This window comes from Peromyscus maniculatus, chromosome 14 (genome assembly GCF_049852395.1).
Source record: "Peromyscus maniculatus bairdii isolate BWxNUB_F1_BW_parent chromosome 14, HU_Pman_BW_mat_3.1, whole genome shotgun sequence".
In the NCBI taxonomy this organism is placed as follows: domain Eukaryota; kingdom Metazoa; phylum Chordata; class Mammalia; order Rodentia; family Cricetidae; genus Peromyscus; species Peromyscus maniculatus.
The window spans coordinates 77,588,371-77,611,884 of record NC_134865.1 but is presented as its reverse complement, the minus strand read 5'-3'; the positions used below and the strand labels follow the sequence as shown (position 1 = coordinate 77,611,884).

The 23,514-nt window shown below is 47.2% G+C and overlaps 1 long non-coding RNA gene across 1 annotated transcript; it reads left to right on the top strand.

The window, feature by feature from the left end:
* The first annotated feature begins 3,962 nt into the window (after positions 1 to 3,962).
* LOC121822471 (uncharacterized) lies at positions 3,963 to 10,924 on the top strand. Its single transcript, XR_013044487.1, has 3 exons — positions 3,963 to 4,733; positions 5,540 to 5,668; positions 10,788 to 10,924. It is a non-coding gene; the product is annotated as an uncharacterized LOC121822471 (long non-coding RNA).
* The last annotated feature ends 12,590 nt before the right edge of the window (positions 10,925 to 23,514 follow it).

Below are 23,514 nucleotides of genomic sequence, written 5' to 3'. Positions count from 1 at the left end.
TTCAACAAACTGTTTCTTCCCCTCTGTCTCTGTCAAAATAAATGTCAATTATATGGTGCCATGTATGCGTCTAACTCTATGTGTGTTTCTATAGCGAGAACAGGAGAGAGGGCTTCTTGTCTTAACTTTGAGATGCAGAGGTCCAGGGTGGAGCTGACTTCCCCCCTCTATCTCGTTCCTTCAATTTCAGGATGGTTTGTTTCTCCCAAAATAATCTCCGCTGTTACCGGCCCACAGAGCTTCTCCAGAGCTCAGTTTCCTGTGAAATAAGGGGTTAGTGCACACTCAGAAGTCCCTCAGAAGACTAATGTACCAGTTTACTATCAATGAAATTAAAAAAAAAAAAAACTGCCTACATGACTACACTCTGTCACTTTTCCCACAGGCGTGGTGCACACAAATCAAATCAAAACAGAAATCATCACACCCTGTTATGGATCTCAGACACAGTTTCTTTTAATAAAATATGCAAATACTTTGCAGTAAATTGATTTTCCAGTTTCATTCTCTTATCTCCATATTTATTATTCATGACTCCCCCACCCCACCCCCACCCCACCCCTGTTGAAGCACAGAGGTGGGGGGTGGGGTGGGTCTGGAAGGCAGTGAGTTTCCCTGATTCCCTACAGTTAGTATTGGCACAGTGTTATGCTTCTGGGAATAAAAGCTATCTGTGAAAATCACTTCCTGTCTCAGCTGAGGTGACGGACAGAAGGCAAGACTGTTTTCACTGATTTTACCCCAGGCATCGACTCTCCCGGACACCACCACATGTCCCGGCTAAGGAAAAGAATGATCATTTAAGCTCGGGTTTCTGGCACTTCTCCCATCTGTAACCCTTTTTTTAATGCAAGAAATTTTTGCATGACCCTGTGTATATAAGCATATAAAATAGGTATTCAAATAAAAAATTTCCTGGTAATAAATCATCAATAAATTTATTTTAAACAAGTCTTTTATATACATCTAACATTACCTCTGGTAAAGATTCAAGCAAATTTGTGTATTGTTACTTTTTACATAAAGAAGTCATCTTGGAGCCAGTGAGGTGGGTGAGCTGGTAAAGGTGCCTGCTCTCAAGCCTGGTGAGTTCTATCCAATCCTGGGACCCACAGGGTGGAAGGAAAGACCTGACTGTAGATGCATCTACCCTGCTGTTGCTGTTGCTGCTGCCGCCATTCTTGACCGACTGGAAACCCAGCTTCCTCAGACTTCTAATGTGGAAGTCCAGCAGCTCTCTAGGAACCCTCGAGGCCTCCAGTGCCAGACTGGGACTGCTGCGGAATCCAGCCTTATGGACTCAAAAGCCACTGGTTCTTGGCCACTCTGATATGAAGACAGCCATTGTTGGACTACCCATTATTGTTGGACTGCCATATAATGGAAGACAATCTAATAATGCATACACACACACTCTCTATTAGTTCTGTTCCTCTAGAGAGCCCTCACTAATATACAAAACAGACAGTAACATAAGGATGTTGGTGCAAGGGGCTCACTCTGGGGTCACCTCCAGGAGAGGGAGTGGGGGGAACTGGACAAGCAAAGAAGAAACCCAGAAATACACGTGCTGTGGATTGGGGAGCCAGGCTGTTCATGCTGGGGCCTCTGACAAACTTCAGGCTTTGTGGCCAGACCATGGCATTCTCTGTGGTGGGGGAAGAAGGGAGATAGACTGCTGACCCACCATTGGCTGGAAGATTTCCAAGATTATGGGGGCAGCCCTAAGACAGAGAAGAAGAGAGTCTCAGGGCTTGAGGTAAAAAGCTGCCCTCACATCAGTCACAAATGACCCAGCCAACTGAGCAAGACAGGATCGGTCCATGTACAACAGCTGATGCCTATAGATGGGCAGTTCCTTCCTGGATCAGATGCAGAGAACCAGGGTGTTAGCCAGAGGGCCAGAGGCAGAGGACCTGTGTCGGGGAATGTGTAACTGTTCCGTGTGATCATCCCAGGTGTCTTGAGTGGAGCAGGCCAATACACTGCCAGCAGCAAAGAATGAATGGGTCTTGAGAGTAGGCTTGGAGTCGCATCACCTGCAGGGACCCAAATGGAAGCCAGGGACGAACTCCAGAAACGACTCTCTTTCCTGGAACGCTCACTGTGGAAGCCCCAAAGTGCCTGGAACCCCAAGAGGCTGAGCTTCTTAGTTGGTGGGAAGGGAACAGAAGTTGCTGCGGAACTCTTTGTTGTGGCCATCATTGGTTAGGAGTAATCCACAATGCAGGTGGCTAGCTGCTCCTTGCCCCCCCCCCCCCCCCCGGCCCTCCAAAGCTCGTGTTTCCACAGGCCCCACTCATGAAGCTGAGGTCTGTCTTCTCCCAGGAAGCACTCTGCTCCTGCCGCTGGATGGAGTATGAGTACACTCTAGTATCCTGGACCGGATGAAGGGCTTCTTCCAGAGCGTGAGTCCAGCCAGGTTATAACAATCTCCACATCCACTGTTTACAAGTTGGAGTGACGACCTGCCTTCAGCCCTCAGTTGCAGAGATGAAATGCTTAGCCGGGTGGACGATCCTTCCTTTCCCAGTGAAGACCCGCGGGCCTCAGGAGACGGAGGAAGTCTGCAGCCTCCTTCTGGGGCTTGTCTGTAAAACTTCTGTTTCCACATTTCACCCCCGGGCTGTTGTTTCATTATTCAAGAGATGAATTTTTCAAAGAACTTTCAGGCCTATCGGGAAGCAGGTGCCGAGGAATCTAAAAAGATAGGGCCCAAGACAGCACTTTGAGGAGGGCAACTCCATTTAAAATCAGGTTCCAAGGGGTGCACGATGGGAGCCCAGGATAACTCGGATTAAACTCAACTGGTGCTTCCCCTCCCGTGTGAGAGGGGCTGGGAGGGAGGCAGAGCCAGGCCGGTGAGGCAGTTCCGTACTCACGGGGCATCCTGGCTATCACTCTTACCTCTAAGCTCTGCGTTTCCATTCTGCTACCTCGTGACCTAAGATGGCTGTGAAGCCTCGCCACCTCGTCCGTCCACAACCCAGGCTGTAGGAGGGAAGGAAGCCAAAAGTCCAGTCTCCTTCCCCACCAGCCTCTTAAATGAGACTCCACAGTTGGGCCAACAACGTCTGCATGCAGCTCATTGGCCAGACTGTCACATGACTCCATCGAGCTGCGAAGGAGGCTGGGAAGTGTAGTCTTTTAGCCGAGACCAGGTTGCCTCCCATGATGGAAAGATAAAGAAGGGAGAAGGGAGGAGAGGGCACTAGAGAGGCAGTTAACCATCTAGGACCCCACAGGCGATTCCCATAGGCTGAACGGGACAGAGTTCCTGGCGGCCTGGCTTACCGGCCTAACTCCGACCAGCAGCCTAGAAGGCTGCGGAGCAGGTCCCTGAGGCCCATCCCCATGGGCCAGGAGAAGATTCCAGGCCCCGAAAGTTCTAGTTGCCATCCAGCTCTCTGCTCTTTTCTGGCCAGACCTCAAAAGTATCAACGGATGCATCAAGGGATGCAGGAGGCTCTGGGCCTGCTTGCTAATGCACCGTGCAGGTGGGAGCATCACAGCCGGCTTCGGCTTCGTTTGTGGTCACAGGTGGCGGCTGAGTCCCCTGCGAGCGGTGCAGGAATCAGGGGGACGACAAAAATGTTCCTAAGAGAGGGAAAATTACCCAGAAAATGTGTCCCAAGAAAAGTGGGCTTTAAAAAAAGTTTGTCTCACACAAAGCATTGTCTTTAAGTCCTCCAGCAAGGCTAAAAGCCTGTCCCGCTCCTCCCCAGGATTTCTAGTGAATTAATAATACCACTGATGAATATTCAAAAGTAGGCAGCTATTGTGCCTCCAAGCACATAATTAATTATTCATTACACATTTTTACTCACTGAATTAAAAAACACAGGGTGCTGTGGGAAATGAAGTGTGCTTCGCGGCAGGGGCACGAAATTCCACACTGCCCCTTTAAGGACTATTATTCTCTATTTGTGGTTACCAAGCAACATAAATGCTGGGCAATTAGATCATGGGTTGTCCCTGAAGACTGATGGGATAATAAGCTGTAGTTAAGTATTAAGTTGACCCAGTGAAGGTCCCATCTGAATAAACCTGGCTAGGGCCACAGCTGGTGCCTTTTAAATGAAACTTTTACATTAAGAGCATACAAAAGGTGACTGTTCTGGGAGCATGCGCAAAACTGCGCTCTCTGTGAGCCCCGCCAAGGTTCAAGGTGCCTTCGCTCAGCACCTCTGCCTTTGTGAAGCTGTGTAGGCTTGAGTGGCCGGCTCTCCCGTGAGGCCAACTGGGCTGGGGCATTACCATCCAGCATGGCGCTCTGGAGTCACTGGAAAGCTGGTAAAAAGGATGCAAGTACCAGTAAGAGTGTAGCTTCTAGCCCAGAAGAGCTGAAGTCTGAGAGATCAACCCTGCTGGAACCAGAACAGAGCCAGAAAGGCCAAACAGCCTTGTCAGGAACTGGAAGAGTGGGGAAACCTTCCTATCTCCTGGTTTACAAGGCCCCCTGGCTTCTAGACTCCAGCAGTGAAGTTTCCCTGGCCTGGCCTCTGGAACAAAAAACCAAGAAGCCCAAAACTGGAACTCCAGACCCTATGCTCCCCCACCCTCAGGGACTGAGCTAAGTGTGAGTTATGCCTGTCTTCAGAGTCTGAGCCACGTGACTATTGAGTCACTATTAAGATCTGAGAGATGCCTTCGTCCTCAGCCGCCGCTTGGTTGTAAAACAAAACTCCGACTAATGATTGCAGTTAGCTGTTCCTTTACTCCCGCCAGTGTTGGTAAGTCTCTGGGTACACAGGGAAGCTGTACACAGTAGTACACACCATGCACGCAAAAGAGTGATTGGCCATGGGGGTGGGCAGATCCGCCTAGAACGTGGTCCATTCACCTAGTTCTGTTCCTGTCCAATGCACAGGAACACGGAGAACCAGGCAGAAACCAAAATATTTACACTAGTATAAGTCTCAAAGCTCTGTGAGGAGAGTGTCCCTTACTGAAAATGGGGAAACTGAGGCTCCAATAACTTGAACAACCTGGCCAACCACCCACCACACAGCTAGACAGGAGCCAGGGGTCCACCTAGAGGCTGCCCAGGCTCTGAGTCAGGCCTAGACTCAACAGCTAAGGATGAAAGGGAGTTAGAACAGACAGCGCCCGGGGATGAATGCAGGCCCCTGAGGCCCCAGTGGCCAGAGTGAATCCTATTCCGTGGTTGCTGGGCAGTAGGGACAGTGGAGGGAGCCTTCCAGAGTGTAAGCAGCAGTTGCTTTACTGACCAGTACCATCATACAGGTGCCCTTCACCTGAGGACAGCTGGCCTCACAGAGTCCCCACCTTTGGAAAGACAGCTGCCTTCATGAGATCCCCTGAGCTCAAAGGAAGTGGTAAAAGGGATGAGAGCAGCAGACAGGATGAGACACGGCAGGAGGAGGGAGCAGGCAATGGACTACTTCAGAACCAGCCTCACCTCTAGCTCTGCAGGGAAATTAGACCCACTGGCCAGCAGCAGGCAATGGGAAAACCAAGCGAGTGGGATGGACGGGAGAGTTAGCCCAGCAGTTAAAGGTGCTTCCTGTTCTTCCAGATGACCCTTTTCCATTCCCAGGACCCACCTCAGGAGGCGCACAACTGCTGGCAGCTCAGCTCCTGGGGGTCCTACACCCTCTTCTGGTCTCCAAGAACACCTACACACGTGTGGCACACAGACACACAGGTATGCATAAATGAAAAGAAAAAGACCAGGTTCACAAGAAGAGTCAGTTCTCAGGCCTGGCAACGCCACTGACCAGAGTCTTTGGACACACACCCCATCTCACTACTGGTCAAATCCAGGCTTGGAGTTAGAGGAGCTCCAGGAGAGCTTTAACAGTGACGCTGTGACTCTGCGTCTAACAAATGCAAACACCACCGAAGGAAAGGCAGAGCATCCGTGTGTCCCACCTTTATGGATTCTGTGGTTGATGATTGTTTGTTTATTTAACTCAAAATGTCCTAGGATAACAGGGGATGGTGATTTTATTGTAGTCACACAGCATTAATTTTGTAGACAAAAAGGTGGAAATCCAGATTGTTTCTGTCTGCAGACATTTTGCCATGCAGAGCCTGAAACAGTTCTCAATGAAGGATTTAAAAAATTGTACGCCTAAAACTGTGACAGGAAGCAAAGGTGGAGAGAAGAGAAGCAGCTGCAGAGTCTGTGGGTAAGGATTGTTGTGGGATGAGAACAGGCTGACCCAGGAGAAACTTTGGAAAAGGCTGGAAACATGTATTTCCCCATTGCACCAACTCTCCGCCTACTTCCTCATCATAGTTTATATTCCTCCTGTGTGTGTTTCTGAGGAGCAAGATTGCTCAGTTTGGTTTTTCATCTCTGGGGTTCCAGCAAAGTATTAAGATAACAAGTGAACATTTGCTAAAGTCTTGATAAAGGAAAGGATGCATGGATGCTTGGGTGGATGCATGCATAGATTCATGGAGGCATGAGATCATGGATGGATGCATGCATGGGTTGGTAAGTAGATGTAAGATAGATGCATGGGTAAATGGATGCATGGTAGCATGGATGCATGCATACAAGCATGGATTAGTGGGTAGATGCATGAATGAATATATATATGGATGTAGGCATGAATAAATTGGTAGGCAGATATAGGGTAGGTGAATGGATAGATGGGTGTGTGTATGAATGAATTGGTGGGTAGATGAATGAATAAATAGATGGATACATTCATGAATAGATTGTTAAGCAGATATAGGGTAGGTAAATGGATAAATGGGTGCATGTATGAATGGACTGGTGGGTAGATATGTGAATGAATAGATGATACATGCATGAATAGATTGGTAGGTAGATGCATGAATGCATGCACGGAGGCATAGGTGGATGGAGACACAGATGGGTGGGCAGGTGGAGCTCCCGGGGATACTTAGCCCCACTTTCTCTTGCTCTTTCCGAGGAGTGGGTATTTACAGGTTGAGGGGTCACTGGGAGGTTCTTGAGAAGTCTCTTCAGGTCTCCTGTGATAATTTTTAACTGTGAGCATTTGGAGGTTATTGGAGGCAGAACCGCCTGGGAAGGCAGAGGGAATGGCTGTGACAATGGGGACAGCATTCTCAGAACCAAGCATTACAGAGATCTGCAAGTCACCCAGGGTTTCACACCAAATGGAGACCTGGTTCATCATGAAAAGCATGAAGCTCAGACAAGAGCAGTAAATGTATCCAGTAGTCCCACCTGGTGCCGTTCCCACGTCAACTCTCATCTCCCAAGCTGAGGCAATCCAGTAGAATTAGAATTCCTCACACTATGAATCCCTCACACTGAATCCCTCACACTGAACCCCTCACACTGAATCACTTACACTATGAATCCCTCACACTGAACCCCTCACACTGAATCCCTTACACTATGAATCCCTCACATATGAATCACTCACACAATGAACCCTTCACACTATGAACCTCTCACACTGAATTCCTCACACTGAATCCCTCACACTGAATCCCTCACACTGAACCCCTCACACTGAACCCCTCACACTGAATCCCTTACACTATGAATCCCTCACATATGAATCACTCACACAATGAACCCTTCACACTATGAACCTCTCACACTGAATTCCTCACACTGAATCCCTCACACTATGAACCCCTCACACAGAATCCCTCATACTATCGCTCACACTATGAATCACTCACACAATGAACCCTTCACACTGTAAACCTCTCACACTATGAACCCCTCACACTGAACCCCTCACACTGAACCCCTCATACTGTGAACTCCTCACACTGTGAACTCCTCACACCAGCAGCTTTGGTGCCAGAGGTGTTGACATGTTTGAGGAAGGAGCATAGATACCCCATGCCTGGCACCCTTGTTGGTCATAGTCATAAACTTGCAGGCAAAGGAAGGCTGTGGAGTCAGCTAGAGTGGACTATGGTTCTGGTGGGGGCAGAACAGACCAGCAGACTAGCTAGGAATTTGGCATAGAGATATGGGATGTGTGACAACCACCGGGGGTCTTGGTAAGCTCACTAGACCTCTGGGAGGTGATGGGTGATGTCATTCTGTATGCTGTGAATGTGATGCTCTGGTTGGTTGATAAATAAAGCTGTTTGGCCAATGGTGAGGCAGAATAAAGTTAGGCGGGACATTCCAACTAGAGAGAGGAAGGAGAAAGACAGAGAGCAGGGAGACACTGCTAGTTACCACCAAGCAAGATGTGAAAGTACCGGTAAACCACAAGCCACAAGCCACATGGCAAAGTATAGATTTATAGGAATGGGTTAATTTAAGATATAAGATCTAGCTAGCGAGATTCCTGAGCCATTAGGCCATACAGTTCAGAATTAATATAAGCCTCTGTGTGTTTATTTGGGTCTGAGTGGCTGTGGGTGGGACTGCGGGGCCACAGGAGCTAGGAAGGACCAGGAAAACTTTCAGCTACAGGGAGGAGAGAATTGAATGCTCCCAAGTATCCAGACTCCCCAGGCTGCCTCTGACCTATGCATGTGTGCTGAAGAGTTGTGAAAGAAAAGGCCAGGCAGGATTTGGGATTCCTTGAACTCTTAATGTGTTTCTCTAGCCAGCCATGCCATAGGTCAGAAGACAGTGGATGCTACAGATGCCAGTATGTCCTGGGAACCAGGCTTGGAGGAAGCAAACAAAATGAAACAGATGAGGGCAGTTTAACTGAGGGCACACATCTGCAGCTGCACACATCTGTCCGATGGAGACCAGAAGTTTAGTTTAGGCAAGTTATCAGCAAAAATCAAAGGGTGACAGCGACCACTCTCAGTAGGAAGAGAAGCAGAACCAGAGTGGCCATATGTGCCAGTCTTTGTCCGTGTGACAGACATCTGAGAGAATACTGAAAGGAGAAAAAGCTTACTGTGGCTAACTGTGACAGAGACTTGGTCCATGCTCAACCAGCTTCATAGCTGTTGGCCTGAGGTGAGGCTGGGCATCACAGCCCAGAGTATGTGGTGGAGCAATGCAGCTCACCTCACGGTGGACAAAAAGCAGGGAGGGAGGGAGAAGGAGACAGTGGTAAGACATGTCTTGATAGGGCCCACCCCCAGGGACCTACTTCCTACATTAAGCCTGTCTCTTACTCCCCCAATAATGCATTCACATTATGAATCCCTCACCTAGATTCCATCAGTGAATCCATCACCCACGGATTATCTCAGAGCCCTTAGGATCCAGTTGCCTTCCAAAAGCCCATTGGATGCCAAGCAAGGCTCCAACACAGGAGTCTATAAAAAACATCTCAGATTTAAGCCACAACGCTGTCTGTATTATCAGTTTTCAACAAGAAGTTCTAAAGACTGCAAAGAAGCAGAAAGGCAAAGCAGGTGGAAGATCACCACAGAAACTTGGCCTGGGAGAATCTGGATATTGAGATGGGCAGAAAAAATATCACCCGTGATAAGCACGCCTTCTTAAAACACAAGGGACTGCCTTTCAAAACATTAAATGAAAGCATGACCACAATGACTCAAGAAATGGAGAATACCAATTGAAACAAATTATTTTTTAAAAACAGAATGAAAATCCTAGAACAAAATATAGTAATTACAAGGTGGGGAAAAACCCATAAATTTCCCAGCACCAGATCTGAAATGGGCTGGAGAGGGAATCAGCAAGTCTGTGGATGGAGCAGAAGAAATAATCTGCTGATGTGTGTACCTGAAAATGTCACCATGGACCCCATCATCATGGATGCTGAACAAAAAGTTAACTCATAAAACAAAGACAAATAGCAATCCATTCTTAAGAAAATGGGAAAATGCTAGGATGAAGAGAAATGAAGAGAGGTTGGAAGACATGTGGGACGACACTGAGCATGTCAACATGTGGATGACAGAGACAGAGAGGAGGGAAGAATGATGGTGACAATGGCCCACAGTCTCCAACTTGACTCAAATGTCACATATGCTGAAGCACTAATGAGCCACAAGGGAAAACATACAGAGATCCACCTTGGGCTCATCATAGCCAGGATGATAATCGACAACATTGAAAGAAGAGAAAAATGACTTATCCTCAGGATAAACAATATGATCGATCAGTGGCCACCTTCTTATCAGGAACCATGGTGGCCTACACGCAGCAGACAGACGTATTGAAAGTGTTGAAGGAATAAACTTTCAACTAAATCCATGTCCATTAAAATGATCATCTCAAGCCTGGCGTGGTGGTGCACACCTTTAATCCCAGCACTCGGGAGGGAGAGTCAGGTGGATCTCTGTGAGTTCGAAGCCAACCTGGGCTACAAAGTGAGATCCAGGACAGGTACCAAAACTACACAGAGAAACCCAGTCTCAAAAAAATTAAATAAATAAAGATCTTCCCAAGACATGGAAACATTTTCTACATCTGAGACCACTTAGATTAAGATAGTATGGCACATCCATGCAGCAGGTGTATGTATCAGCCTTTAAGCTAAAGGGGATCTTGTCATGCATCACATGTAGTTAAACCTGGAAAATGTTATGCTAAGTGAAATTGGCAGTCACGAGGGAATAACATATGGTTTCATGTATAAGGTTCAGTGGATAAAGTATGGAAACATGAGGCCCTGAGTTCAAATCCCCACAACCCACATAAAGACAGGGGCAGTAGCTTGTACCTGTCACCCCACTGCTCTGCTCCAGGAGGTAGAGATGGGAAAATTCCCAGAGGTTCATGTACCAGCTAGTGCACAACCACTGGGTCAGCACTGTTTATAATTACAGTTAATAAAATATTGTTATATAATTAATTTATAAACAACTAATTAATAATAATACAATAAAATAATGTAATTCCTCCCTTGGTTCAGAATGAGCTTACAAGGTCCATCTGGAAGACACACTTCTGAGAACTACCGAAGAACTCTAAGCTCTGAAGCCTGTCCTTGTGAGTTCATGTCTAAAATAACAGATCGGCCAACAAATGATAAATAAATGACCTGGGCCACACCCCTGCTTTCTCAGGATCCAACATTCTAGATCTCACCTCCTTGGAAATTTACGGCAAAATCGCCACTAGGCCTTTGCACACACACTTTATCTGAGTCACTGCTTGTATATTTTCTCATAGGATCCTCCCAACACTACAATGTGGCGGTACAATGTGAACTTATCCTGGGAAGACACAAACTCATCCCAGCTAGCACTGACAGACCAAAGAATCACTCCTCCCAAGACTAGTTTGATGAAGCAATGATTTGGTTATGCTCATTTAAAAAAACAGGGGTGAGGAGTTACAGGAATATGGGTGACCTACATCCTAAGCAGCCACATCACTGAAGAGTCTCACCCCATCATAGATGACAATTTCCCCATAGCTATTATGGTGGTTTGAATGAGAATACCCCCCGCCCCAGTTAGGTGTATAGGTTTGAATACTTGGTCCCTAGTGGGTAGAACTGTTTTTGGAAGGATTAGGAGGTGTGGCCTTGGGCTGGAGAGATGGTTCAGCAGTTAAGAGCACTGACTGTTCTTCCAGAGGACCATGGTTCAATTCCCAGCACCTATGTGGCAGCTCACAACTGTCTATAACTCCAAGATCTGACACCCTCACATAGACATACATGCAGGCAAAATGCCAATGCAAATTTAAAAAAAAAAAAAAGAGGTGTGGCTTTGTTGGAGAAGATGAATCACTAGGGGGTGGACTTTGAGGCTTCAAAAGTCTGCCGTCTGCCGGGCGGTGGTGGCGCACGCCTTTAATCCCAGCACTTGGGAGGCAGAGCCAGGTGGATCTCTGTGAGTTCGAGGCCAGCCTGGTCTCCAAAGCAAGTTCCAGGAAAGGCGCAAAGCTACACAGAGAAACCCTGTCTCAAAAAAAAAAAAAAAAAAAAAAAGTCTGCCGTCATCCCCAATGCTCTCTCTGATATTGAGTGGATCAAGATGTGAGCTCTCAGCTCTTCCTGCTAGCATGCCTTTGCTCTGTTGTTATAACTTTAACCCTCTGAAACCACAAACCCGATGGAATGCTTTCTTTTATAAGTGGCTGTGGTCACAGTGTTTTATGGCAACAACAGAAAATTAACTAACACATCTATATAGGTAGAGTCACCCCCTTCTACTCTCTAGATAAGTCAGTATCTCCCGAGAACACACGCAGATGGGGTGAGATTGCACACATTTGGGAGGGGATTCAGAAGGGATTGGCTAGAATCTCAGGTGAGGACCTAATGACCTTCTGTACTTCCTCCTACGAGGGACTGTGAGCAGGACTGATCTTGAGTCGTTCTGGACTGTTCACTGCTGCTTTGAGAAAGTTGATGATGGCTGGCATGCTTAGGGGACAACATTCTCTGGGAGGTAGTGAGAGCCCTACCTCTGAGAATATCCAAGTGACTGCCAGGACGATGAGAAACAGTCAACTGATCAATCAGAGAGGCCACAGCCAACCCTTAGAGAAGAAGAAGGAATTCTCTGACCTGACACTCAGAGCTCCAGCACCAAGCTAGCTGACTGGCCGGTTCCCACTGACAGTGAGTGGAGGAGGGGCACAGCTATACTGAGACAGGAGTCCTTAACCCAGAGTGACACCTACCCTCTCTGGAACACTGCCAGCCAGGTGGTGGCTGTGACTGACCCGACCACAGGAGGCCAGTCACATGACCATGGCGGTCCTTCTAAAATCACAATGCCCTTGACTGCAGCCCACCAGGTGCTCAGAGGATACACCGGATGCACATGACAATGAATGCCAATTGGTGTGGCATGCAGATGAGGGGTCAACTCGAATGCCCCTGGCCCTCCCCCACACTGGAGGTGCGTGGCACACCATGGAAGCCTCGAGTGTCATCTGCAGACCAACTCCAGCAGGAGTGCGGCTCCTGCTCAAACTCCACTTACCATGAGACAGCTACACCCCCCAGAAGGCAAGAGCACCACCCTGTCACCTGAGTGTGACCTGTCACCACCCCATCAGGACAGCAGGCCTTGACCTGGGGTGCTTCAAAGTCTTTCCTCTATTTCGTTTGCATCGTTTTTCAGTCACCTCATCAGAGAACTAGAAAATCAACAGAACACTGTTTCTGCACATCACTAACTGTATTCTTTATTTTCTTCAATGTTTACCTAGAATTCATTATTTAACCAAGGAGCACCATTGTGGGCTCCAGACAAGGCCATCAGAGAGTAACTATCTCAAGTTCTGAGGGCCAGCCTGCTGAACTTCAGTCACACTTAGTGCCAGATGTTATATGAACAAATGAGTCTGGCTGTAATGCCAATAAAACTTTATTTACAAGGGCTGGAGAGATGGCTCAGAGGTTAAGAGCACTGACTGCTCTTCCAGAGGTCCTGAGTTCAATTCCCAGCAACCACATGGTGGCTCACAACCATCTGGTTCTGGCCTGCAGTCATACATGCTGTATACATAATAAATAAAACTTTAAAAAAAAAAAAACAACTTTATTTACAAGCACAGGGATACCTGTGGCAGTCTTCAATGCCACAGGGAGTCTTGACCCAGTGGCCAACTCCTACCCTAGGAACACAAAAAAGAATAGATATATCTGTCCAGAGCAAAAGGAGAGAAATTTCCTGACATTTTATTTAAAAAGAAAAAAAAAAGCAAAATTTGATCTGACTGACCTGAACACGCAGTGACAAACACATGGCACAGCCCGTGAATGGCCCTGGCGCTGAGCTCCAGACAGCCCCAGAACAGGAGATGGGTTTGAGACCTCTCTCTGCAGCTGGCCTGTGTCTACCCCACTGCATTGTCTTGGATTTCCTCACCTGTAAACTGAGGTTGTTAATGCCTATGTGTACCAGGTGATTTTTAGGAGGATACCAAGTGTGGAAGTGCCCCGTACATTATAGAAAGCTGTGGGAATATAGGAGAGTCTTGAGTTGCCCTGCCTCCCAAAACGCTTAGATTTGGACCTGCCCTGCTACTGATGAGCTGTGGGATGTGGGCAGGGTCACCTCTCATCTCTTCACCATGGTTTCCTCCATGTTGAGATGCTCGGAAGAGAAGATGGAGGAGCTTTGGACAGTGTGGGATATGTACTGTTCATCTTGTCTCAACACCATTATTAGCTAATAATGATTATGCTCTTATATTATTATAGCTGCCTTTAAAAAAATGAGACATAACTGCGGCTGGAATGTAAAATAAATAGATAAATAAATTTATTTTGAAAAGAAAAGAAAGAGCTGGGAGGTGGTGGCGCACGCCTTTAATCCCACCACTCGGGAGGCAGATGCAGGCGGATCTCTGTGAGTTTGAGGCCAGCCTTGGCTACAGAGTGAGTTCCAGGAAAGGTGCAAAGCTACACAGAGAAACTCTGTCTCAAAAAACCAAAATAAATAAGAAAGAGAGAGAGAGAGAGAGAGAGAGAGAGAGAGAGAGAGAGAGAAAGAAAGAAAGAAAGAAAGAAAGAAAGAAAGAAAGAAAGAAAGAAAGAAAGAAAGAAAGAAAGAAAGAGAAATAAAAGAAAGAAAGAAAAACCCTGAGAACTATGCCCCAGGAACTTCCTGTGACACTCTTCTCCATATGTCCCCTAGAAGGGACGCACCCCCCTATGCCTCCTTCTTAGGAACTTTCCATGGTGCTCAGCTTCACATACCAGGGACACCCTCTCTGTGGTTCCTCCCTCTTTGTCTCAGGAACATCTACTGGCACTTGGGTCCCTGTGGTCCTGGTAAAAGGTACTTTTACCCCTTACCCATGGCTCTGTCCCCTGAAGATCCCATCCAAGCCTCCCAGACCACTGGAACCCCAGGCCAATAGGCTAAAAGCACATCACAAATAACATAACAAACACCTTGACCCCAGATGCCCAAGTCCCGTGGCAAAATCACAAGTAAGGGGGGGGGGAGGTTCTCTCCACTTTGTAAATCACCAGCTCCATAGAAATGGTCCCCCAGAAGAATAATTTATATGAATTTCAAGACACAAAACCGAAAAGGACAATTATAAACATGTTCAAGGAGTTTAAAGACTTCAAAGGTGGCATGGGACAAAACATCTGAATGAACTTGAGAGGACAGGAACCAACTGATTAAAGGCCAAGCAAACATCAGCAGCTGGAGGAACTAAGAAAAGCAATCTAGAACAGGAAAGAGAACTCAACACGGAGAAGGAATGAAGAAGAGCCAAAGTGAATGAGCATGGAAATGGAAATGTCAGGTGGGCAAATAAGGCTCAGTGGAAAGACCCAAGACAGGAAAGAAGTGGATCAGGGCTTGAAGACAAGAGACGAGGAGTTGGATTGCTCTATCAAGGAAAATAATAAATTAAAAAAAAAAAAACCTATATAGACTCTGTGGGACACCATGGAAAGATCTATGGTTTCTGAGCTTAGAAGAAGGGCAAGAATTCTAGGTCAAAGACACAGAAAAATGTTTTCAGGACTCACAGAAGAAGATTTCTCAGATTTTAAGAGATGGCCATGCCCATGTACATGAGCCTACAGAACACCAGGTAGACAGGACCAGAGAAGCAACTCCTCATACATATTATAGTTAAAACACCAAAACCACAGACTAAAGAAAGGGTACTGAAAACCGCAAGAGGGAAGGCCCAAGTCACATGCAACAGCAGGGCCATAAGAATAACATCTGATTATTCAACAGAAACTTTTAAAGCCAAAAGGTCTTGGAGAGATACAGTCCACATTTTGAAAGGTCACAGATCACTATACAAAATATTATACCCAGTGAAACTCTATTTTAAAAGTGAAGGAGAAAAAAAAATCTTTCCATGATAAAAACAGACTGAAGGAATTTGTCACCACTACAGAGAATATTAAGAGGAATTCTTTGGGCCAAATAAGAGGTTAAACACATGCAGGAGGCCACAGGGAAACACAAATGATACAAAAGAGGATAAGTACAGTGCCACAAAACTGACAAAGGGAGAGAACTTTAAGTGCATCTGTCAATAATTTTGAATATTTTTAAACTTCTGTTCATTTTTAATTATGTGTATTATGGGTGACTATGTGCATGTGAGGCAGGTACCCTTGGAGGCCATAAGTGGGTATACGATTCCCCTGAAGTTGGAGTCATGTGGTTGTAAGTCACCTGATATGGATGCTGGGAACCAAACTCCAGCCCTCTGGAAAGGACACAGACTAGAAGATGAGATTAGAAAACAGTATCTGTTTTCTGCCTCCAAAAAAAACACACCTCACCATCAAAGACAGATACCACCTTGGGGTAAAAGGACAGAAAAAGGCATTCTGAGCATGAGAAACTAGGAAACAAGCAGCCATAGCTATTCAAATATCTAGCATAACATACTTAAAAACAAAACTAGTCAAGAGACAGGGTCACACTGTACTCATTAAAGGAATATTCTATCAAGAGGTTATCACAATTCTAAACATATATGTGCCAAACACAGATGCACCCAGCTTCATAAAACACACACTATTTTGTCGTAAAGCCATAGGAACACCAACATGGTGATGGTGGGGGACCCAATATCCCACTCTCACTATCAGACAGGCCCAGACAAAATATAAACAAGCATTAGAGCTAATCAATACCATAAATCAAATGGACCTAACTAATATCTACAGAGCATTTCACCGAAACACGACACTTTCTTCGCAGTAGCTCTTGGAACAGTCTCCAAAATAGATTATATATTAGGACACAATGCAAGCCTCATCAAGTAGAGAACTATGGAAATAACATCTGTATTCTATCAGACCTCAGGTGAAAAAAGCTAGAAATTAACAGCAAGAAAACTTGCAGAATAGACACACACTCATGGAAACTAAACAACAGACTACTGGCGGTGAATGGATCACCAGAGAAAGAAGGTGGACTGACAAAAATCCTAGAATTGAATTTTCATTCCGTTGGTATGAAAATACAATGTATGAACATCTATAGGATACCATAAGGGCAATCTTAAAAGGAATGTTTATAGTGCTAAGTGCTTATACAAAAAAGCCAGAGAGAACTCAAATGAATAATTTACTTGCAATCCTTAAAGCCTTGGAAAGACAAGAGCAAACCAAACCCAAAGCAGTAGATAGGGAGAGATAATTAATATTAGGGCAAAAATTGACAAAATATAAATAGGAAAAAAGTACAAAGAATCAATGGGATGGAGAGAGAGTTAGGTCTTTGAAAAGATAAAAAAAGGTTGATAAACTCTTAGTCAAATTAACCAGAGAGAGAGAGAGATCAAATTAATAAAATTAGAGGAAATGGAAAGGAAACATTACAATAGATACCAATGAAATTCAGAAAATCATAAAGACATACCTTAAAAACCTATATTCAATTAAATTTTAAATTCTAAAAGAAATTAATAAATTCCTAGATGTGTGCAATGTACCAAAATTAAACCAAGATGGAATAAATAACAGCAATGAGATTCAAGCATTAATAACAGTTCTACCAACTAAAACAGCCCAGAACCACAGGGATTCACAGTAGAATTCTTTTTTGTTTGTTTGTTTGGTTTTTTTGTTTTGTTTTGTTTTTCGAGACAGGGTTTCTCTGTGTAGCTTTGGAGCCTGTCCTGGAACTCACTCTGTAGCCTGGGCTGGCCTCGAACTCACAGAGATCCGCCTGCCTCTGCCTCCCGAGTGCTGGGATTAAAGGCGTGCGCCACCACTGCCCGGCTCACAGTAGAATTCTACCAGACCGTCAAAGAAAAGCTAACACCAATGCTTCTAAAATTATTTTATAAAATAGAAAAGGAGCCAGGATCTCTGAGTTTGAGGTCAGCCTGATCAACAGAGTCCAGGACAGCCAGAACTACACAGAGAAACCCTGTCTTGAAAAAAACAAACAAGCGACAGAGACAGACAGACAGATGGGGTGGGGGTAGATGGTTGGTTTTGTCAATTTGACACAATGAAGAATCACCTGAGAAGAGACTCTCAGTGAGGTGTTGTCTAGATTAGGTTGGCCTGTGGGCATGTCTGTAAGAAGCCAGCTTGATTAGTGGGAAGATACAACACGCTCACTGTGGGTGGCACCATTCCCTAGGCAGGGGCGCCTGGGTTGTATAAGAATGGAGAATGCAAGCAGAGCACAGCTTGCATGCATTCAGTCTCTCTGCCCTTGACTGTAGATGTGACTAGCTGCTTCATGTTCCTGCCACATGGACTTCTCCACAGTGATGGGCTGGAAACTGGAACTATGAGCTAAAATAAACCCCCTGTCCCCTAAATTGTTTTTTGTTGGAGTATTTTACCAAAGCAAACAAACAAATTAAGACTCTTGCTGACCCAGTCTTCTGTCTACCCCACCCCCCACATACCCACAGACCAACCGCAGGGCCTTTGTGTGTGCTGACCCTCTGTCTGCAGTGGCCCTTCACCTTCCTACACCAGGCTCATCCTCTGTTTTCCCAAACCCAGCTCAGCTAGTACCTCCTGCAGTAAAGCCCCCCAGGTTGATCCTCTTCTCTATCTCTCTTTTCCTGCCTCCACTCCCCTCTCTGTTCCCCTCCCCTCCCCTCCCTTCCTCTTCTTTCTGTCTCTCTGCTTCCTCTCATCTGTTCTCCACTTTCTACATTCTGTCTATTTCCCTGTTGGTGTTCCCTCTCTCTCTCTCTGTCTCCCTCTTCCTCCTCACCTCTCCCTCTGTCTCCCAGTTTCTCTCTCCTCCCTCTACTCTCCCCCCCACCCCCCACCCCCACCCCCGCTGCTCATCAAACAGCTCCTTCTTCACTCCACATGCTGTGCAAGGAATTTCCCCCCTGTTGCCTGCAGGCAAGTTGGTGAAAAATGAATTTTTAATTTGTTTTTCCCTTATTTGGCTCCTTTACCCAGGAAAGTGGACCTTGTGTACCTCCACATGGGACTAGAGATGACACACCTTGATCTCTGAGTTTGGTTTTGTCATTTCCCATAGAAATCAAACTTACACAGAGAATGGGAGAAGCCAGCCCAGGCCTCACAGTGGCCCGCTGGCTACAGGAATAGTGCCGAGGACAAGGAGCCTATGGGTTTGGTCCCCAGCAGAGAACTCTCTAGAAAGCCTCTGGCCTGAGTGTCCAAGACAGAGTAGGAACCCGCAGCAGGATTCCCAGCCCAGGCATGGGGAGCCAGATCCCCAAATGGAGCCCTGTGCAGATGTACCCACAGCCTTCTAGGAATATTCAGCAGAGTGGCATCTGGAGTCACAACAGACAACGGGGTGCTAAGCAGTGTGGGGAGAGGAAACTTCCCTGGGAGGCTTCCCTTCCTTGTTCTAGTTGCAAAAGAGAAACTGAGTCAGGATCAGCTTGCCTGGATTTCCACCATTCCCATGATGTTCTCAGGTTTGATGGCACGGAATCAGTGCCCCAAGGGAGGGTTGGGGGACGACACTCTCTGTCCTTATCACCCCTGAGCCCACTTTTACCCTCCGGGTCTCAGCTCAAGTGTCACATCACTGGGACGCTCCCTTGTCACCTAAGTAAGGCTTCCCAGCTCCTGCCCCCACCCTCATGTGACCACTGCCCTTCATAGCACCTCTGCCATTCTGCAACTTTTTTATCAATTTGTGTGTCACTGGTTGCCACAACACCTCCTCCACATAAATCCAAATGCCCTTGACAGGCAGGGCCTTGCTGTTCTTCTGGCCAGAGGATTCCCAACACCTGGCACAGTGCCCATCACATGATAGCCAGCCAGGAAATATCTATTGGAGGGATGGTTGAGTGAATGAATGAATGAATGAATGAATGAATGAATGAATGAATGAGATTGTCCATTCCAAGGTTTTGATGTCATCACTGATGAGACTGGGAGCTCTCCTGCATGACTGGTGGGTGCCTGCCTAGGATGTGGGCTGGATCATGCCCTACCAGCGCCTCACCACCACTTCAGCCAAGCCCTTGTGGAGCGGAGTTTCTCCCATTCACCAGGGCCCCACGACAAGAGCCTCACACACACCAGCCTGCTACCCTCTTAAAGCAGACCCATATCTCCTTTGGAGTTGTAATTAAAATAACATATTCACCAGCTGGTTTTTTTTTTCTCCCTAGATTTAATCTGCTCAGGCTCTGATTTGCATATTAAAAGCACTAATTAGCCCCTCTGAGTGCTTGGGCACGGAGAGGGCAGTAACTGGTCACATTGTCCCTGTAGACAGGTTCCCAATGCTCCGGGCAAAGATCCGGTGGCGGCCAAGCCCTGGGCACATGCAGGCAGCCTTTGTTTCCCAGTATTTGGGGATTGGGAGGCTCCTCGGCTTCTTCCTCATGACTCGCTTTCTCTTTGAAGTGTCGTGTTTGATCTGTTTGCTTGTCTGTCAATTTTTGTTTCAACTCCTTTGGAGTGTGTATGTTTGAACCTTCCTGGCCACGCTGCGGCTCGGAATCCCAGAAAGTGTGGCTAGCCTTCAACCTGGGTGACAACCATGAGCCGCAAATCCCCAGACCACGGGGGTTGTGTCCCTTCCCAAGGTTGCCCTCAAGGAAGAGCAGGGCAGTTCCAGCCTTTCGGTCCTCTTAAATGATGCCTTTGCTGGAACCATTCAAAGGAATAGCTAATTGCTGCTGTTATTATTTCCTTAAAAATAAATTGGGTGCTGTGTGTAAGGGAGGCAACTATAAAAACTGCCGGCCTGTGAAGTGAGGTTCTAAACAGCTTCCAGACCCAGAGATAGCATTAGAAGTCCCCAAGGTGCCTGGGGTTTTCCGCTCCCCCTAGACCGAACCATTAGCTGGGGATCTGCCTAGCCAATCCATGGCTATGGGAGGACTGCAAGCATTACAGGAGCTGGCGACAGCCAGCCAGAGTGACAGCTGCAGAGATGGTTCCAGAATCTCATACACTCCAGCCCAAGATCCCTCTGACTGCTCCCAGACCCCAGGCTTTCCCAGGCAAACAGCAGGAGCTGGGCCACAGTGAGATAGCCAGATGGTGGCTGTGCTGGCCCCAGGGGACAGAGCCAAACCGGAGGAGAATGGAGGGAGGAATGTGGCAATGACGGAATATGGCTCCAGACAGGAATGCAGAAGCAGTCTGCAGGTCCCGACCACGGGGACCCTCAGAAGGCTACCAAGCCCTCTGTGGCTATCCTAGAACTAGCGCCAGCCCACTTAGAAGCATTCCAGTTCCTCCACCCATCCCCACCTGATGTGTCCTAGTGGACAGTGTAGCTTGGACTCTGCCTCTAACGGCCTGCTGCTTGGAGGAATCTAACTAGCAGGCAGCTTTGAAAGGAGTCTTAGAAATCAGGCTGAAAGCTTCAAGGTCAAGTGTACACCTACAGTCAGCACCGAAGCATGACGGGAGGAGACAAGGAGACAGTAGACAGTGCCAGGATGTGCTTCATGAAGAGAAGACAGGAGATTCTCAGCTCTGGATGCAAATCACTAGAATGAAGGAAAGCAGATTAGCTCAAAAGTGCACATCATGTGGTCCAGGAACTGTGCAGGAGAGAAAGAGCCAGCAAACAATAGGTGTAGTGGTATTTGCTCCACCCATGACCTTGGGCTGTACAGCATGAAGGAAGCGGTGCTTCTTGATGTTGTACATGACCTCTTAAAAGGAAAGGGAGAGGGGTCATGAGGACCCTTCTGCCTGTTTCCTGCTTCCTGGTGTGATTGAACTGTGATGTAGATTCACTTCCTATCAGGGGGTCTACTGGTTCTGTATTCGTGACTGTATTTCCTCAATTTATTTTCCCCCAAATGGAGTGGCACTATTAGGAGGTGTGGCCTTGTCGGAGGAAGTGTGTCACTGTGGGGGCGGACTTTGAGGTCTCTTTTGCTCAAGCTTCGCTCAGTGTGACACTCAGTCTACTTCCAGTTGCCTGCATGTCAACATGTAGCAGCTCCTTCTCCAGCACCATGTCTGCGTGCACGCTGCCATGCTCCTCACCATGATCATATGAACTAAACCCCTGAACTGTAAGCTGCCACCTCAGTTAAATGTTTTTCTTTATAAGAGTCGCTGTGTGGCCGGGCGGTGGTAGCACATGCCTTTAATCCCAGCACTTGGGAGGCAGAGGCAGGCAGATCCCTGTGAGTTTGAGGCCAGCCTGGGCTACAGAGTGAGTTCCAGGAAAGGTACAAAACTACACAGAGAAACCCTGTTTTGAAAAACCAAATAGAGTCGCTGTGGTTATGGTGTCTCTTCACAGCAATAGAACAGTGACTAAGACAGGCAGCCACCAGAAGACGAGGGTATGGGCAAGGGAGGCAGAGTGGAGAGAGCTGAGGACTTGATCTGAGTGGGCTGATGTGAAAAGGACGCTTTACTCCCAACAAGATCCATCTGGGATCCTGTCACCACAGAAGAAGAAGAAGAGACATTGGAAAAGGCAATGGAGTGAACAAGCCCTGAGGTGAGAAAAGGTTGACCCAATCTTAGGAACGTCAAGGTTACTATTCCAAAGACCAGGGCTAGGATGTGGCTCAGTGGTGGTGGACCAGGTTAGTGTCTACAAAGCTGGAGTTCCATTCTCTTTATTAATTTTTTTCTAAGCCCTAAATTTCACAAGGAGTATTCTGGAATGTTCTTTTCACAACCACGGGAGTAGACTCCTTCTGAAAAGGAAGTAGGAACCCCATAATAATCTCTTGCTGGTCACTCCTCTCCAAAATTTGGAAGGCCCACGGTGCATGATCCAAGGCCTAGCATAGAAGCTGAGCTACAGCCCTCTCCTCAGAACACACTTGGCTCCCCCTACATCCCCGTACTGGAAAAGCTCATTCTCCGTGAACGAAGGAAGACCTAGACTCTGACCCGCCCCCCCCCCAGTGGTTTACAGTGGGGTTCTGAAGCCCTGCTTCGACCTAAAGACCCCAGTGACCAGGGCCTTCTAGAGAGGATCCCTAGTTCCCACAGCAACACCACGTGGCTCTGGGATCTATTCATTGGTCTACAGCTGGTGGGGCGTTCAAAAGAGGCGTGAAGGCCCAGGAGCTGTGTAGAAGTGGAGCATAGCGTGACAGTAGTGTGTGACATCACTCTTCCCCCAGGACTTGTGGACACAGGAAGCTAAGTTGAAAGGAAGTGGTCTCTCGCACTGTTCAGGACACCTGTCTAGGGAATGGCGCAGCCCACTATGGATTGGGTCTTCCTTCATCAATTAACAAGTAAAAATAATCCCTCACAAACATGCCCAGAGGCCAGCCGGACCTAGTCAATCCCCCAGCCAGCCTCTGTTCCCAGCTGATTCTAAGTGTGGCAAACTGGTCATCACACTGTGCCTGGCTGACCCCAGGCCTTATGGCCCAGCACCTATAGGGATTATTGCTGTCCTTCTCTCCCTAGCTCCTCAGGGAGCATACCAGTCCTCATGGACTCATTTGTAGAGAAAGCTAAGGACTCTTCCTGCCCCAGAAAAGAAAAATCTGAAGAGATGAGTCCTGCTCCCTCCCCACAACTTCCTCTCCTCAGGGGCCTAGGAGTAAAGCCTGGGGTCATGAAGGCCTCTTCAAACCATGCCCTTCCTTGATCTCTCTCCTCCTTCCTGCTGGATGCCTGGTCCAGGGACAGGTCCCCGAGCCTGACAGTTGTTCTTCCTAAAACCACCTGTACCTGAAGAGAGGCTGGGACAGAGGCAAGAAAAGGGCAGCTCCAGCTGCTGGTGGTCACAGGAGGCCAAGCCGGTAACTTACACACGTGGATG